The following is a 16,998-nucleotide window of genomic DNA, read 5'->3' on the forward strand; positions in this document are numbered from 1 at the left end:
GTACCCCTTGCCCTCCCATACTCTATCATCTTCCCTCCTTGTGTTAGCTTGTCTCTATTTCACATTCATTAACCCCTCTGTATCCCTGCATGCTGTCTCCAATTCCCACAACTATATTCCTCAGCTTCCGAACCAAAGTAATAGCCGCTGATCACCATTCCCTCTAATTTTTCTTTTCTCTCACTAGCTCCATGGTCCTTATGCAGCAGTGACTTCAAAAACTATCGTCAATTCTGTGATCTGCATTACATGCTTGGAAGGAATGTTGCCCCTCATAACTCTTGGCATTGTGGACAGGTCTCCAGGATTAACTGTGGCCCATTTCCATGACTGACATTGAGAAACAGCTCTGAATGATGAGTGAACAGATGACTGATTGCTCTGCATACAGTTCTCTGACTGACTTACCATGGTCCTCAGGCTGGTTGAACTGGACTTGCAGGAGTGATTGTGGATCAATCCCTGGGCTGTAAATGTACAAAGCCCCTGACCCTGGACACTCCATGCAGCTAATCAACCATATCCAAGCCCTTGACTGACATCAGATACTGCCCTTGACTTACTGTACCATTCCCCTGACGGAAGGCTTGTTCCCCTTCACATGAGTAAGGGCTACTCCCCTCGGGCTTTCAGACATGGTGACTTGATTGAAGCACATGCTGTGTGTTTACCACGTAAGCTGTTGGCACATGGTATCATCAACATTGACATAACACAGTGCTGTACAGCAATAAATCCAACCCCTTGACTGATCACTGCTGACAACCATAGCAAGCTGCCTGGCTTTGTGTCTGCACCAACAGTCCAGACATAAGTAATGTGAACCTTCAAGCTCTGGCTGAAGGGGCAATGTATAAAAAGGCAAGGCCAGGTAGCGCAGTGAGGATTCAAGTAGGTGCAAAATGCGAGAATGCTAAGAAAGTAAGTGAGGGACCCTCATGGTCTAATCCATGAGTTGGGTTTGTGTCCTTGTGTGCAAAGTGTCCTCATCGCATCATTCCAACAGAAGGTGCCATGCGTGCTCCAAAGTACAGCACTGAAGTGGAGAACTGTATAGTAAGTGAGTTGGAGATGTGTCATGAAGGTGCAGTGAAGCTGGTACATGTCCAATGTCAGCCTCAGTAGATATGGATTGGGGGCAATCATGGAGCACTCTGTGTAATGTTGGTGACTGCTGCCCAAGTTAGATGCCCGGAGGGGAAGGTAACGAGCTGAATCCACCAGGTACTCAGTCTGACTTTCAGCCTGGGAATTGTCACCACCAAGCTTTTCTCTGGCACATAGGAGGGTAGAAAAATGCATTTCAATGAGATTAGATTAGTTACTAATGGCTAAAACATGCAAAAGGGCCTCTCACTAACTAGATTCTCATCTTGCTGTTCAAAATTCCATCACAGAATCAGAATTTGTTTTCTTGACGTTGAGAATTTCATTTCTGCCATTGTCGCCCCATTTGCCCAACTGCTTGCCATTGCCCAGGTTATTCAAGAGCTGGGAAGATTGCACCTATATTGTTTCTATTATGGGGGATTTAGCCTTTTGTGGGTAAGTGAACAGTGCATTTATGCTATCTTTTTATTTTAGTCTGATTAAAAAAAATTGAATGAATCCCAATTTTTGTCCACAGACTATATATTTTATTAACTGAAGAATTCTGTATCAAACCCAAAGCTATATCTGTCACTACATTACACCCCACTCAATAATTCAATCACATTACAGGACACCCAAATGAAAAGGTTTGACTATTGCTTCTGGACTGTAGGTGTTCCTTCAGCAGTGCAGCTTTAAGGAGAGTCTGCACAGGCGTAACAGGCATTTGCAGAGCTGGCTTCAGCAGCCTGCAAGATTTTGCTTGCTCAGTATTTCATTCATAAGAAGACAAGACACACATTGCACATCTTGCAACTGGGCACAACCTGAAGAAACTTCTTTCAATTCGTTTTATCTTCCTGCTGGTTGTGTCCCTACTGAATGGTAATTGAAACTCATATATTGTGAGTTGCTTGCCTGGCTTTATTCTTCTGAAAAAGAGGGAATGCTGATTTGATGACAGAAAAGTGCAGCAGTCACACCGGTAAGTAATAATTCGTTTTACTTTACACTGTTCCTATTTTCTTTACTAGGTAATTGTAGCATTAGCTGTATGACTAAGTGTCACTCGAATTTCAGTTGATCAAATGAACATGTCTAATGGTACAACTGTACCTACCCAGTTAGTATTTAATCAGTAAGAATCTGAAACTGAATGTAGAGGCATTTTGATGATTGTATCTCCAGCTTTTTCTTGTGGTGTTCTGAAATTTTTGGCACCATTTTAAAAAGGCAAGAGCCAGCTTGCAGGAAATGTTTGAACTTCAGTCTTTGTCAGTAGGTAAGGTGGTTATGACTCACAGTAGTGTCTGGTATATTTTAGAAATTTGATCCACATTTGTTATTTTAATTTGTATTTAGCATCACACATAATCTCAGGCATACCATGTACAGACTGAAGAGCATGCAGCATGAGAAACACGTCCTTTTGAATTCTCTTGTCTGGAACTGCCAAAATAAACCCTAGAATAAGTTTAAAATATCATGCAAGAGCATTCTGTGTGGGATATCGAGGGAGGACAATATGGAGAGGCAATAGTTTATCGCAATAAATAAGAGAACATAAAGCTTTCAATTTATATATTGTCGTGATTTTCATGGAGTTCTTATTGACAGCAATCTATGCACATCATGGGTTAGGTCCCAGCAACACAAAGGCTGCCCTGGAGTCCCCCTGAGCATGGCGGGTATTACTAGAACATTGACAGTGTGGATATTTCCAGTAGAACAGATGCCCAGCAGAGAAGAACAAGCTCTCTGACACAGGACTGCTGTGCCTGAAAATAGCATAGAGCATTGTTGTTTGTTGACCAACCCCACTCTTAAATAATATTAGATTCCAGATTTGAGAAAAAGCAATGTTAAAACCTATGATCCTGCAACTTTCAGCCAAGAATGTTGCCAAAACCTTTGGAAAACATTTCTTCCTTCTCTATCTCAGACAATACCAGCTCCAGTCTGAATGAAAGAAGGCCAAATGAAACATTCAACATTGTTATTTGGCCTTTTGAAGTGGCAGTTGCTATATGTGAGAAAGTTGCACAGGTCCTAATGGAAATACGTCGATTCTTTGAACTGAATTATTACTGAGCTCTGTCACTCTGGGCAGTTATTTAATTGTTAAATGAGATGGCAAAGACATCCTACAAAGCTTTTCTTAATCTTCCTTTTGGGAAAGAGCTAGCTTTGAGAAATAGCCATATCAGCCACGCAATATGTTGACAAATTAGGAAGTATTATCTCAGTTTCCCCTTTTTACCTTTCAGTCTTGATACTAAGATGATATCAATGCTAAAAAGTGAAACTTATTACTCAAATAATGCCAATAAAATTTTAGGTGTTGTTTGAATTAAATATCAATGGGATGAGCATTTCAGGGCCCAGAAAATTATGCAACAATCAGCAATACCGGAAGTAAATGGTGAAATTTTCTTAGCTTTGATTATTTCCTTCCAGGGACTGAAACTGACAGAAATCAAATCTGTGCACACATTTTCCAGGAATATACTTTTCCTCAGCTACTTATCTTAGGTGTGTTATTGCCATCAATCATAGCAGAAAGATGCTGCTAATTTAAAGTTGGAAGTGTATATGCTTTATTGATATCCGAGAGAAAATCAAATGTTTCAGCTTGTAGAAGTGCAACTGCTCATGGTGTCCTCAGAACCAATTGAAACGTAGCAAGCCAGAATCTAAATCAAATTCATTTCAAAGAATGTCGTACCTCAGGGAGACATTAGAACCCTGAAAAAGATCAGCTGGCTTCATTATCACAATATATCCTTTCTTGTTGGGAATTTGTCACTGGTAAGAAATAAGGAAAACTTTTACCATCTAAAACCTGCACTTCTTATACTTCATCATTTTGAATCTGGGATGTCTTTCAGAGAATGCAGTAGCTACAAAATGTAGAAATAGCACCAAATTATTTTCAAATTGATTCCAAAATGTAGAGATAGCAGCAAGTTATTTTCAAATTGATCATGATGAATTATGTTTGCCTGAAAAAAAGTCATTGCCTCAGGTTACGGATAGCACAGACCTTGCTTGTAACCATTCACTCAGGATCTGTAGCATCGACTTTCAATCTCATGACCAACCATTTGAGTGGCCGAAATGTTTGTGAGTGCTGCTATAATTTCCATTTCTTTCTTTGGCTGAATTTTCCTCTTCCATTTCTTCTCTTTTCTACTTTCCTACGTTCACAGCATCCTTCTTCAGCTGGGAGCTGCAGTAGATGTTTTGGACCATGGACATCTCCATTAGTTAAAGGTACGTCTGAATGTACATGGGAATATTAATATCGTTGGCATCTCAGAGCATGACTGACAACAGAGGATAACGAAGATCCACAGCTGGAAGGGTAGAAATTATTTAATACTAATGACTGTGCAAACAACAGCCAGTAACCATATCAATAAGGAGTGATGGTGCAACTATATAAAACATGGCTATAGGAGTAGATAGAGATTAAGTTTTAGAAACATGGATGAAACTGAATGTCAAATGGCAACTAATTGCCTGGTTATTGTACAAATATTTATAACACTGCAACAGGCCATTCAGCTTATCTGCTCAATACCAGTGTTTATGCTTTGTAGAAGCATTATCTCATTTGCCTTCTTCTCACTCTATTAGTAGTCTATTCCTGTCTCCCTCAGTGTGACTATCCAGTTTCCCTGTAATAGAATACCAGTACACAGTCAGCAATTGGACAGTGAGGCAGTTAACAGATAAGGAGGTTTGTGAAGCATTGTAATGTGGAGGGCATTTCAATATCCTGACAGTTGAATGTGCAGGTCTGGGACAATCAGGAGAGAAGGTTGAGACTACCAACATATTCAGTGAGCCATTGAGGAACTGGTCTCCCCAACACACAATGTGAACTAGGCTATTGGAGCAAAGTAAGTGCTGAATCTGGTCTTTAGTAATTCACCAGAGCTGCTTAGTAGTCTGGAGACTAGTGAACGCCTAAAATCCAATGATTATTGCACTTTTAAATCTGACATTGTTCTTCAAGTTAAGACAAAAACCCTAACTTGGTGTGGACATTGGAATAACTGATTTTGGAACTGAGTTAGAAAAAATAAATTGGGAAAGCACTCTTACAAATATAAGAAAATGGGATGTATTTAATCTATTAAACTAGATGAAACAACAGAGTGTTAAATTCCATTTTATGGAAAACAAAAATGACAGAAAGTCTAGACCTCAATGGAGCTTAGAAAAACAGGTGAAAGCAAACACTTACAAGCTGGTCTATGCCATGCAGCTAGTTGATGGTTAAAATCTAACCCAATGTAATGTACTGGAAGCACTTGACAGAGGAGTAACATTAAGGAGAATGGAACTAAATCTATTGACGCAGTGGCTAACTATCCCTGGCTGATGCTACAAAGAAGAGTGATGGTGTTGCATCCAATCAACAATTAACATTACATTATGATGGAGGAAACGATTTTACGATGCCAGCATTAAAATGTGAGGAGTGCGGCAGAAAACTTATCATGTGAAGTTGACATTGAATCTGTACTTGCAGCCAAGCTTTTTGTGAATTGGAAGCCAGCCTCTGTATTTTACTATGAATCCACACTCCTCATAGAATAACAGTTACACACGTATAACACAGTTCAATACTCAAGATGGAGCAACTTTCAACAGAATACTGGAGAACTCAGTGGGATTTTAATTTTAAAAAGGGACTTGCATTTACATAGCACCGGTAGCAGATCATAAAACTCTGCACTGGACTCAGGCCCTATGAGTGCACAACTCTCACTGATTCCATCCTCTGGGATGAGCCCATGAATGGGATCTTCATTTTAAACCTTAGTTTGTTTCAGGAGTGGTGCCTAGATCTCCCGGAGAAATATGTCCCTTTATTTGACAATTTGGGTCTTTGGAGAGCCAGATTTTGGTTAATATGCCGGTACTTTCGAAATGAAGTCATTGTTGTGATGTAGGCAGCTAATTCTGCACACAGCAAACATCCACAATCAGCAATATGGCAATAACCAGCTCTCCAGAGTTAAACTCCTGGGGCTGGCTGATTATGGAATTCCACAGGACTTTCTGGGACATCCTGGAGACCGTATGGATCCTAGAGGAGTGTTCAGCAACCAAGGAGATGTCCTTCTCAAAGCGGAAGGCCATTGCAGATAAAGAGGGGTGATCACTGCCTTCTTGAAAATCATCCCCTGGTCTCCTTCCTCAACGCGGACGGCAAGACTTTTGCCAGGGCCAGGTCTTCCTGCCTTAGCATCATGCTGGACCATGTGATCCTCCTTGGCCAGTCCTGGGGCTGAAACATTCATGATGATCTCCATCCGGTATGGGACCTGATCAATCTTTCTCAGAGGACTGAGCTGTTAGCTTCCTTCCTGCCCCTTGATCAGGAGAAAGCAGTCAACAGGGTGGATTTGTGGACATTTATTTGAGATTCTGTAAGCTTTCAGATTCTGGACAGTTAAAGACCTGGGTCTGACTTCTGCATGGCAAGTGCAGAGTGTATAATTCAGGTTAACAGGTCCTTGATGGTGCCTCTTTGGGACAGGAGAGGGTTAAGGATGCCCCTTGACAAAAAGCAGCGCTGGGCCACTCAGTCTCTCAGCCTCACAGAGAGGGCTCATGCACTGATGTGCCTGCGCACCTGAAGCAGCCACTTTCCATTGTCAGACCCCACTGCGGTACCATTGTATTAAGCCCCTGCCTTGATGGAGCTTCCTAGATAAATGATTCATTTGTCAGGTATACAGTCTCAAGAACAGCAATGCAGCTTCTGCCTTTGTGGTAAGTCGTTGTTGCCTGCCTTTTATCGGGGCCAGTCAAAGTTTAGGATGTTAGGAGCTGCTGTTAGGAGCAGTGAGTGCCATGAGGTCACTGCTGATCAGCACCTCCACTGGGAGCGCTTCTGGTTGCAATAGGACGAGAAGTCTCAGGCAGCTGGGATGACCAGATTTGAATGTGCTGGATGATACCACAGGGACCTGGCAGGTGAGTATCAGTTGGTGTCCAGCACAAAGCCATTCAGAGCCCTATATCTGTGACTTTCAGGCACCAGGGCACTGGTAGTATTGAGCCAGCTCGAGTGAAAAGTGAACCCCTGCCTGACTGAACCCACATCCAGACAGAATTTTACATTGGCCCGAGCCCTAAACCCTCCCTCAAGGACCCAGGCCCTGCAAATTGAGTCACCTTCAGGAAATTCCCTCCATCTCTTTCCAGTCAGCACAGAAGGGTTGGCTGTTTGAGCTTCTCCTGCATGCCCTTCATCCCTTCATCTTCCTCCACCATCCGGAGACACCCTGGTTTTCTATCTTGCTGTCTGGCAGAAACAGTGGAGGGCTCTGTGGGTGAGAGGTCCTTCCACTTTCTGTTGAGTATCTGGGATGGATGGCGTTTCATGTAGCAGTCCCATGAAATCATAGACCAATAGGTTCAGGGTCTCCCAGGCTGCCTGTAATATTTGCAGCCTCTAGGATCTGACAGCCATGATTATGTGGACTGTTAAAGACTTCAGACCCCTTGCTTTGTTTTTTAAAGGGGCTTCTACTACATTTTTGCTTGTGTGCTCCTGATCTTTGGATCCCTGGTGCAGAGGGGGAGCAGTTACATTGTAGGACCTTCTTGTGGGTTTGCTCTTGGGCTTTGACCAATCTGTTCTGTTTGTTCAGTCGCCTCCCTCAACAACAATTATTGGCTCAGCACAAAGAGCACAAGAGTTAGTCTGTATCAACTAATCATTACCTTTATTAGTTTAGTTAAAGCAGACATGGAACTCACGCCATTTGGTCAGAAAAATGGTTAATAAGAAGCAGGCAATTCATCACTACCCACTAAGCCTGATGTTTCCAAAACAGTCAGCAAAATAAAAGTTAATAGCCAAGAATAGAAGCTCACACTGGCTGGACATCTCTTCCAGATCTTGGGGGTCTTCTCCACACCCAAGTGTGAGGTTGAAAGTTACGAAGGTTTGTCTCCAGAGTTTTCACTGATGCGCACTGAAATCCTTCATTTTTATCCTTTTCCCTTATCTTCCTGAACTGTGGTGTCTAGTTCCTGTTGGTTCATCAGCTCATCTGAGCACAGTGTTATTCCACTACAGGCTCACTCCAAGGACACCTTTAGGATTATCTCATTACCGTTCCACCAAATAAGGATTTCCCTCCTTACGTCATCCCTCAGAACTGAACCAGCTCAAGCCAGCCCAAACCAGTAGCTAGGGCTCAGGTAACGTAAGCTCACAGCTACTGTTTTCACATGTGAGCATCTTCTGGCCAATAGTCCAACAACAGATCCAGACAGCAGGCAGTGGAGGGGAACATAACTCCCAACTGCCTGCCTTTACTCCGTGCTTACGTCTGTGCCCAGCGTCCTTGGAGAGGGACCACACAGTGTCTGCTGGTACACTTCAGGCCTTGCATGACTGATAGTCGCCATGGGTGCTGGGTTGCATCGTTATCACCCCCTACAAAATGATATCCTGGAAAAAATCATGTAGGTTTTCTTTTAAAATTTTGACTTTGGTTATGGTGCCCCTTGAGGGACTTTTAACTTCAAAGTTGGTTTAATTTGGTTCACCGGTTGTACTTAAAATAGTAGCAAGGAGGATCGGTGGCAACACTGTATCCAACATCACCAGTAAGCCAGTGGTTGCTAACCCCGAGCTCCACATGACACCAAGCTCCTGCCTTGAAATTCTGAATCAAACTCAAACACTCTACTCTGGCTGTTGGGCTTTCCAACATTGCTGTGATTCTAATTAAAATCAAATCAAATCACTATATAGTCCACAGTTGGTTGCACTAAATACCAGGCAGCCATTCTAAGCCACAAATTTGGTTGGTTCAGAAGAGTGAAAGCAGCATTTTTGGGACACTGATATAAATTATTTTGTTCCAAGTACAGTTTCAGATTGCAGAGTGTTTAGCAGCAAAATTGTATGCACCTATCCATTCGAGCTTTCCGTTACAATTCAAGGACAATTAACCTTTCGGTTAGGAAGAAAAGAATATCTACTTTTAATACCTCCAAAGCACAACTGGATGTATTCTTTTGGTGTGCTGCAGTTCACTCAGGAAGTCCAAGTTGCCATGGCAACGTGCACATTTGCATGTATTTTGTAATTTTGATATATGAATATTGAAGGAACGTTGAATATTGAAGAGATTCCAACCTTCTTTCCAATGACTCGGCTGACCAGGAATCTCTCCCAGTCTTACCACCCTAATTGGCAGCATGGGGAGGTAATGGGGTGGCAGACATTATACAGACCATTCAAACAGTTCTCAAAATGTTGCTTGTTGTTGACTGATCATGTAGTATTGTAAACTTGCCCATGTGTAAATTATGTATTGCACATTAGCCATAAATGACAGAAAGCGACAATCTTCATTTTAATTGGGACTAATTTAAGAGCAACAAAAGAGTATTGTTTCTGGGGAAACTCCACATACGGAAGAGAAGCATCTAAGTTGATTAGTTTTCCTATTGTGCAGCAGAACCCAATTGCTGGCAACGAAAGAAAACGTGACTGGGAACAGTTTCAGTAAGGTCGCAGACGAGAAAATGGGAGCCTTTCTCCTAAGGTACTGCCTATCAGTTTCAGAGAAAGGGCTCACTGGAAAACTGCCTATTTAGCATATTAAGAAGGCAGGGTTTATTACTTTGTTTGTAACAAGGAGTGAGATAGAATCACATGTAGCCTGACTTACTACAAATGTTTCTCTGTTCATTTAACAATGGCAAATTGAACTATTTTGTTGAATTGCATTTGGCCTCGTCTCATCAAAATCTGCTTTCCAGTAGATTATAAATGCACACTTGGATACATACGTAAAATTACATTATCCGCTCCACTGAAGAATAACATGACCCTAGGTTCTGGAATTCCACTTGTAAATCTCTCTACCTTTCTTTCTCCCTCAACATATTCTTTAAAATGTACCTCTTTGACCATCTGGTCTAATATTGTTTTGTGTGACTCAGCTAAACGTTGGTTTATAATGCGCATGTGAAGTACCTGACACATTTTATTACTTTAAGGTGCTAAATGAACAGAAGTTGTTGTTGACACAATGTTTTGAAAACATTATGATCTGAAGGGTTGTTTATTTGTTAAGGTCCTGACATTACAAATAAGATGTTGGTGTAGTAATGTATAATGTGTGTGAACTCATTCCCTCTTTTATTTTAGTGGAAACATTAACTAATTTAAAATAAATAGGTTAATTATTCTGCTAAAAGTGTAGATAGTATGTTAAGTATTCATCAACTCATAGTGCATGGTGTATTATCAGAGTTAAAAACCATAAGACTTAGGGGCAGAATTAGGCCATTCAGCCCCTTTCAAGCCTCCATTCAATGAGATCATGTCTGATCTGGTCATGCTCAATTCCACTTTCTTGCTTTTCCCCCATAACCCTTGAATTCCTTACTGATTAAAAATCTGTCTGTCTTAGCCTCGAATATACTCAACAACCTAGTTTTAGCATCTTTCTACGATAAAGAATTCCACAGATTCACAACTCAGAAGAAGTTCTTCCTCATCTCTGTCTTTGTGTGAACCCCAATTCTGAGATTATGCCCTCTGGTCCTGGGCTTCTCCATTTTGGGAAACAATCAAGGATGTTCATATCATTCATAAAAGATTATAATCAGTTTCTAGATCTAGCCATTTTCTATCTATGATATAGATCTATGATACATAGTATCTATGATACTATGGTATCTATGATACAAATTTGTAGGAGTCACAAATTTCCTTTTTCTGCACACAGACTCTCAAGTTTAGGGTCTTTGACATCTCCTGTGAGCAAGTCCATTGTCCCTTACAAACTCTACTCTTACCAACACATATCTTGTCATGTCATCTCATGTTATTTTTATTGATTTTGATTTTATTGTCACATATACTGACGTACAGTGAAAAGCTTTGTCTATGAGTGGTACAGGCAGATCACAGCAAGCAAAGGATATACAGATCAAAAAGACTTACAGGCATACAGGTTACATTGCAGGTTTGAGGCTAGAGTCCGTTCAACAGCCTGATAACGGCCGGAAAGAAACTGTTCCTGAACCTGCTTGTGCGTGTGTTCAGGCTTCTGTATCTTCTGCTTGATGGAAGAGGCTGTAGGAGATCAGTACCAGGGAATGATGGGCCTTTGATGATGTTGGCAGCCTTTCTGCAGCAGTGAGCTCTATAAATAGAATCCATGGATGGAAGGTCAGTTTCCGTGATGGTCTGGGCTTCTGTAGTTTCTTATGGTCCTGGGCAGAGCAGTTGCCATACTAGGCCATTATGCACCCAGAAAGTATGCTTTCAGTGGTGCATCTGTAGAAGTTGGTGAGGGACCTTATGAATATGCCAAATTTCCTGAGCCACCTGAGGAAGGAGAGTCGTTGTTGTGCCTTCTTGACTGTCGCATCTACGTGGGAAATCTAGGACAGGTCACTCCAAGGAACTTGATGCCCTTAACCCTCTCAACTTTAATTCCGTTGATGTAGATGGGGGCATGTTCTGCTCCTTTTTTTCTGAAGTCGATGATCAGTTCTTTAGTTTTGCTGAAATTGAGAGACAGATTGTTTTCATTGCACCACATCACTAAGCCCTCTATCTCCCTTCGGTATTTTGACTCGTCATTGTTAGGTATCTGTCCCACTACGATGGTGTTGTCAGCAAACTTGTGGATGGTGTTCATTCAGAATTTGGCAACACAGTCGTAGGTGTACAGGGAGTACAGTAGGAGGTCGAGGGCACATCCTTGGGGGGCTCCAGTATTGAGTGTTATTAGGGAGGAGGTGCAGTTACCTATCCTCACTAATTGCAGCCTATGGGTCAGAAAGCTGTGGATCCAGTTGCAGAGGGCAGAGCTGAGACCATGGTCATGGAGTTTTGAGATCACTCTGGAGGGGATAATGGTGTTGAAGGCAGAGCTGTAGTCAACAAGCAGAAGTCTGATATAGGTGCCCTTGTTGACTAGATGTTGTAGGGATGAGTGCAGGGTTAGGGATATGGCATCCTCTGTGGACTTGTTATGTCGGTAGGCAAATTGTAGGGGATCGAGGCAGGCTGGGAGACTGGAATTTATGTGGGCTATGACAAGCCTCTTGAAGCACTTCATGATTATTGAAGTCAGAGCTATTGGGCGGTAGTCGTTAAGGCACATTGCGTGTGTTTTCTTAGGTACGGGGATGATGCTGGTCTTCTTGAAGCAAGTGGGGACTTTGGCTTGTAGCAGGGAGAGGTTGAAGATGTCGATGAATGCCTCCACCAGTTGGTCAGCACAGGGTCTTAGTTCTCGGCCAGGGACAACATCTGGGCCCATCGCTTTCCTTGTGTTGACTCCCAGGAAGACTGATCTGACTTTTAAAGCGGTGACAGAGGGAACAGGTGTGTCTGGGGCTGTTGGGTCAGGCGTTGCCACGCTGGGGGTATTCTGCTCAAACCGTGAATAGAAAGCATTGAGCATGTCAGGGAGGGATGTGCCATTGTTCGCTACCTTACACTGTTTCATTTTGTATTCCGTAATGTCGTTTAAGCCTCGCTGTAGATGGTGAGAGTCTGTTTGGTGGGTCTGCGCCTCTAACTTGGTCTGGTATGGCCTCTTGGCCTCCCTGATGGCTTTGCGGAGGTCATATCTGGATTTTCGGTAAAGGTCCAGGTCACCTGACTTGAATGCTGCACGTCTGGTCTTCCGTAGGGAGCAAATATCCTGGTTTATCCAAGTTACCTAGAAATTGAAAAAAGCTCATGGGAAAGTAAACTGCGAGGAGGATGTAAAAGGCTGCAAAAGATGCTAAGTGATTGGGCAAGAAGGTGACCAGTGAGACATTAATGTGGGGAAGTGATTGAATTATCCATTTTGATTGGAAGAATGAAACTTTTTTTTATGAAAAATGTGAGAATGGCAATAAATATTGGCGTTTTTAGGATTTGGGGTATTCTTGTACACAAGTCACAGAACATTAAGGTGCAGGTATAGGAGGCAATTAAGAAGACGCATTACATGTTGGCCTTTATTTCAGGATTGTATTATAATAATAAGGAAACATTGCTGCAATTGAAAATACAGTCTTCGGTGAGACCATATTTTGGAGTAGTGTGTACATTTTATCTAAGGAAGGATATATTTGCCTTAGAGGGGATGAAAGAAAGATTCAAAAGTTTTATACAAAAATGAAATACTTGCTGGTACTATAAATCTGAAATAAAAGCGCAAAATGGAAACGCTTTGCATCTGTGGAAAAGATTTCTGATGAAAGGTCATAAGACCTGAAATGTTACAGCTAGTGTTAACTAGACTGATTCCTGGGATAAGAGGATTTCTTTTTCTATTCATTCATGAGATATGGGTGTCACTGTCTAGGCCAGCATTTATTGCCCGTCCCTAATAGCCCAGAGGGCAGTTAAGAGTCAGTCACATTGCTGTGGGTCTGGAATCATGCGTAGGCCAGTCCAGGTAAGGATGGCAGTTTCCTTCCCTAATGGACATTAGTGAACCAGATGAGTTTTTTCCCCAAGAATTGATGGATTCATGGCCATTATTAGACTCTTAATTCCAGACTTCTACTGAATTCAAATTCCACCTTGGGTCCCTAGCACTTTACCTGGGCCTCTGGATTAATACCACTAGGCCATCGCCTCCCCCTAATTGTCTTATGAGGAAAGTTTGAGGAAAGTCATTTGCCTTCTCTGGTGTTTCAATTTTATCTCATTGCAGCAAGGTTCTGAGAAGGCTTGACAAGGCAGATGCTGAGTGGTTCTTCCCTCCGAGTGGAGAGTCTAGAACAATTCTGACATTCTCAGGAAAAGGGTTCGACCATATCCGAGTGAGATGAGAAGTTTTCTCCCTATCTCAGGGGTCATGGATCTTTGCAATTCTCTATCCCCCCAGACACGTGTGAATGTTGAGTTGATGAGTATGTGCAAAACTGATACTGATAGGATTTTGCGCAAAACGGCAATCAAGACCTAAGGAGGGGCAAGGGTTTCAGCCCAAAACATTGACTTTCCTGCTCCTCGGATGCTGCCTGACCTGGTGTGCTTTTCCTGCTCCACGTTTATTGACCCAATGGAAGGGCTAATTTGCCAGGAAGGTGGACTCGATGGAAAAGTTCTTCTATGGTGAGGAGCCTTGGGGTTGGTCTCCAGCAACTGGGGAAAGGGTGACCAGAGACAGGGCAAATGTGAGGGGGAGTTCTAGGGAAGGAGAACAAGGGAGTCATGGTTGGCAGAAAGATGGGAAAAGGCTGCTTTGAAGGGCTAGGAGAACTCTACTGCACTCAAGGAGTGCTGTACCATTCACTTGCCTTATGCATCTATCAGCTCCTACCTCCCTTTCACAATGGGGATCTCCCAGTGTTATATATGATAATGATTCTTAAAGGGCCAATGTTGAAATTGCATTAAGCTCAACCCAATCTGACAATGTCACGTAGTCTTTGGGTGCAGGATCAGCCGTAAGATCCTGGTGGGATCAAAATTGTTGTCATTTGCACCTGATAATCTTAAGTCATTATGCCGAACAAATAACTAGTTGACCAGGATCTTCTCATGCCTGGAATGGTGTGTGCAATGGTGAGAAATTTGGGAAAATACTGCAAGAATGAAAAACATCAGAATCGGAACAGAATAAAGGCCTGTCACACGAGGAAGAAGCAGAGTCTTTACGGAGGAAGGCTCGTTGGGAGGATTTGGGAGATCCAGGAGTAAATTTATAGATCTTTGAGGGCAAGTGAAGAAACTTTACAATCATAGCACCAAATGCTAAGCTGGGAAGGAAAGGGAAAGGGAATACTTGCTCTTCAAACTGAGCATTGCTGCTGTTGTGAGTAGGTTCTGCAAAGCATGGCTACTGTAGGCAGAGCAATGGCCAGAAAACTACACCATACTGAGGCTGCAATTAAGGGGCACTGTTTACTTACCAGGATAAAAAGACAAATTTAAAAAGATTTGAAGAAAGAATCTAATGGAAGAGGGAATTCTGAAGAATTTTTAGATGTTTAGAAGATTGGAATGCATAATTTAAATCACAATTTTGACAGGGAGAATTATAAAAGCTGCAGCCACAGAGGTTTGTATTCAAAAAATGTACAAGGGGAACGTGCTTTGCGATTTAGGCCCTGAAAGACTGAGAAGTGTAATTTTTTTGTCTGTGCGAAATTGTAAAACCTTTATCTCAACAGCAGAAGGTGGAATCACCCTCCAAAAAGTGGGAAGCTCTGATTTTCATTGTTAAAAAAGTCATGAAAATCTCAGTAAATAGTAGAGATACAGTAGTGCTGTTGAACATAATTTTAAGCTTGAAAGAAGCAACATAATTTAGTTTAGGCCATTAACTGAATTTAACATTTTCTTGGAATCATTTCATACACGACTGACATATTACAGAATTGAAACCTTGCAAACAAAGAAGATAATACAGGATCTTTATATTACAGAGATATTCAGATTTTAATACGGGAGGATTCAAACAGTATTGATTTAATACTAGAATACAAGGTTAAGCATTAAGATGCACTATAAAGCAATAAGAATAACTACACATGTTAAGAAATAATGGAAAGAGAAATAATCCTTAATCCTTCAGAAAAAAATCGGTGTCAAAGATGGGTCAAACAGAACACATGACTGGAAATATTGAGAACATAGTTCTCGAGATACAGAACTACTTCAAAATTAAACAGTAAATCTTAAACTGAACAAAACAATATACTAATATATTCAGTTGATCCTGTATCAGACGACATAAATCGACAAAATATCAAAGAAGACATGGATAGTTTTGAAGAAAATCTAATGGTTTTTCGTAATTATTAAACCTGAGAATGAACAAAATTTTTGAAAGGCAGATTTAGCCAAAGATTTCAGCATCTAAGTGATCTGTAGATCATTTCTTTTAATGGTCTCTATAGATCAGTGGTAAACTGTGACTGTAGAGTTTTGAAGTCACAATTTATAAGAGACAGAATTATTGTTGAATGCTGATCAGATTTCTAACAGTTCAAGGGAGATTTAACTTCTGGGAAAAGAAAATTATTTAAATCATGCTGGAAGCAGAATCTCAGAGACACACCCTGAGAGTGTGTAAACCACCCAACTTTAGGTGAGCAACAGAACTTATTCACTTTATAGGGTATGGACACTAAAGAGCCATATGACAAGCCAACACAGAGAGCAAACCAAACAGGAGATGCCAAGAGTCAGTGTCTGCAGTGTGAGACCACAAAGTCTCACACACACAGGCAATACCCAGTTTCCATACAAGAATGCCATATCTGTAAAATTATAAATCTCTGCCAGAGAATGTGCAGAAGTTTCAGTGCAGCAAAATGTCAAATTCATACTCCTAAAAAGAGGTTAATGCGGTTGGACCATCTCCATTACAAAGGGACTGCATTTAATGATAAACGGTGATCCAAATGATTTGAGTTTTACAGAATTTATTTACATCAATGGACATCTGACTAAATTTAAGCTTGATATGGTGTCACTGTCCTATCAGAGCAAATACAATTTTGAAAGAAATAGAAGTTAAAGCTCATACAAGTGAGATTACATGCAACAGTGGAATAACCCTCAAGATCACAGGTATGTTACGAGTACCACTTCCAAAAAAAACACAAAAGAAATGAAAATTTTACAAACTTCACAATCAATACCTCTCACCTCTGAGCCTGCTGGCATACCTTGCTCTCAATACCTTTAAGATAATAGAAGAAGTATGATCAATTCCCTGAGAACAACTGGTCAAGATATAATCTGGTGTCAACCAGAACAAGGGTCAAAGGACAACCATTAGAAGATTTCAGAGATAATAGGAACTGCAGATGCTGGAGAATCCGAGATAACAAGATGTAGAGCTGGATGAACACAGCAGGCCAAGCAGCATCAGAGGAGCAGGA

General features: G+C 41.5%; 1 protein-coding gene across 2 annotated transcripts in view; it reads left to right on the top strand.

Annotated features, from left to right (window-relative positions):
* The first annotated feature begins 1,891 nt into the window (after positions 1–1,891).
* Positions 1,892–16,998, top strand: part of LOC109920660 (galactosylgalactosylxylosylprotein 3-beta-glucuronosyltransferase 1-like) — an 83,274-nt gene continuing 68,167 nt past the window's right edge. Inside the window, exons 1-2 of one of the 2 annotated variants that reach the window (XM_048602955.1) lie at positions 1,892–2,077; positions 4,302–4,365. The gene's annotated coding sequence lies outside the window, so the exon portion shown is untranslated. The remainder of the gene's footprint in view (positions 2,078–4,301; positions 4,366–16,998) is intronic. The other variant, XM_020520717.2, reaches the window with a different exon arrangement.

This window comes from Rhincodon typus, chromosome 11 (genome assembly GCF_021869965.1).
Source record: "Rhincodon typus isolate 14 chromosome 11, sRhiTyp1.1, whole genome shotgun sequence".
NCBI lineage: Eukaryota > Metazoa > Chordata > Chondrichthyes > Orectolobiformes > Rhincodontidae > Rhincodon > Rhincodon typus.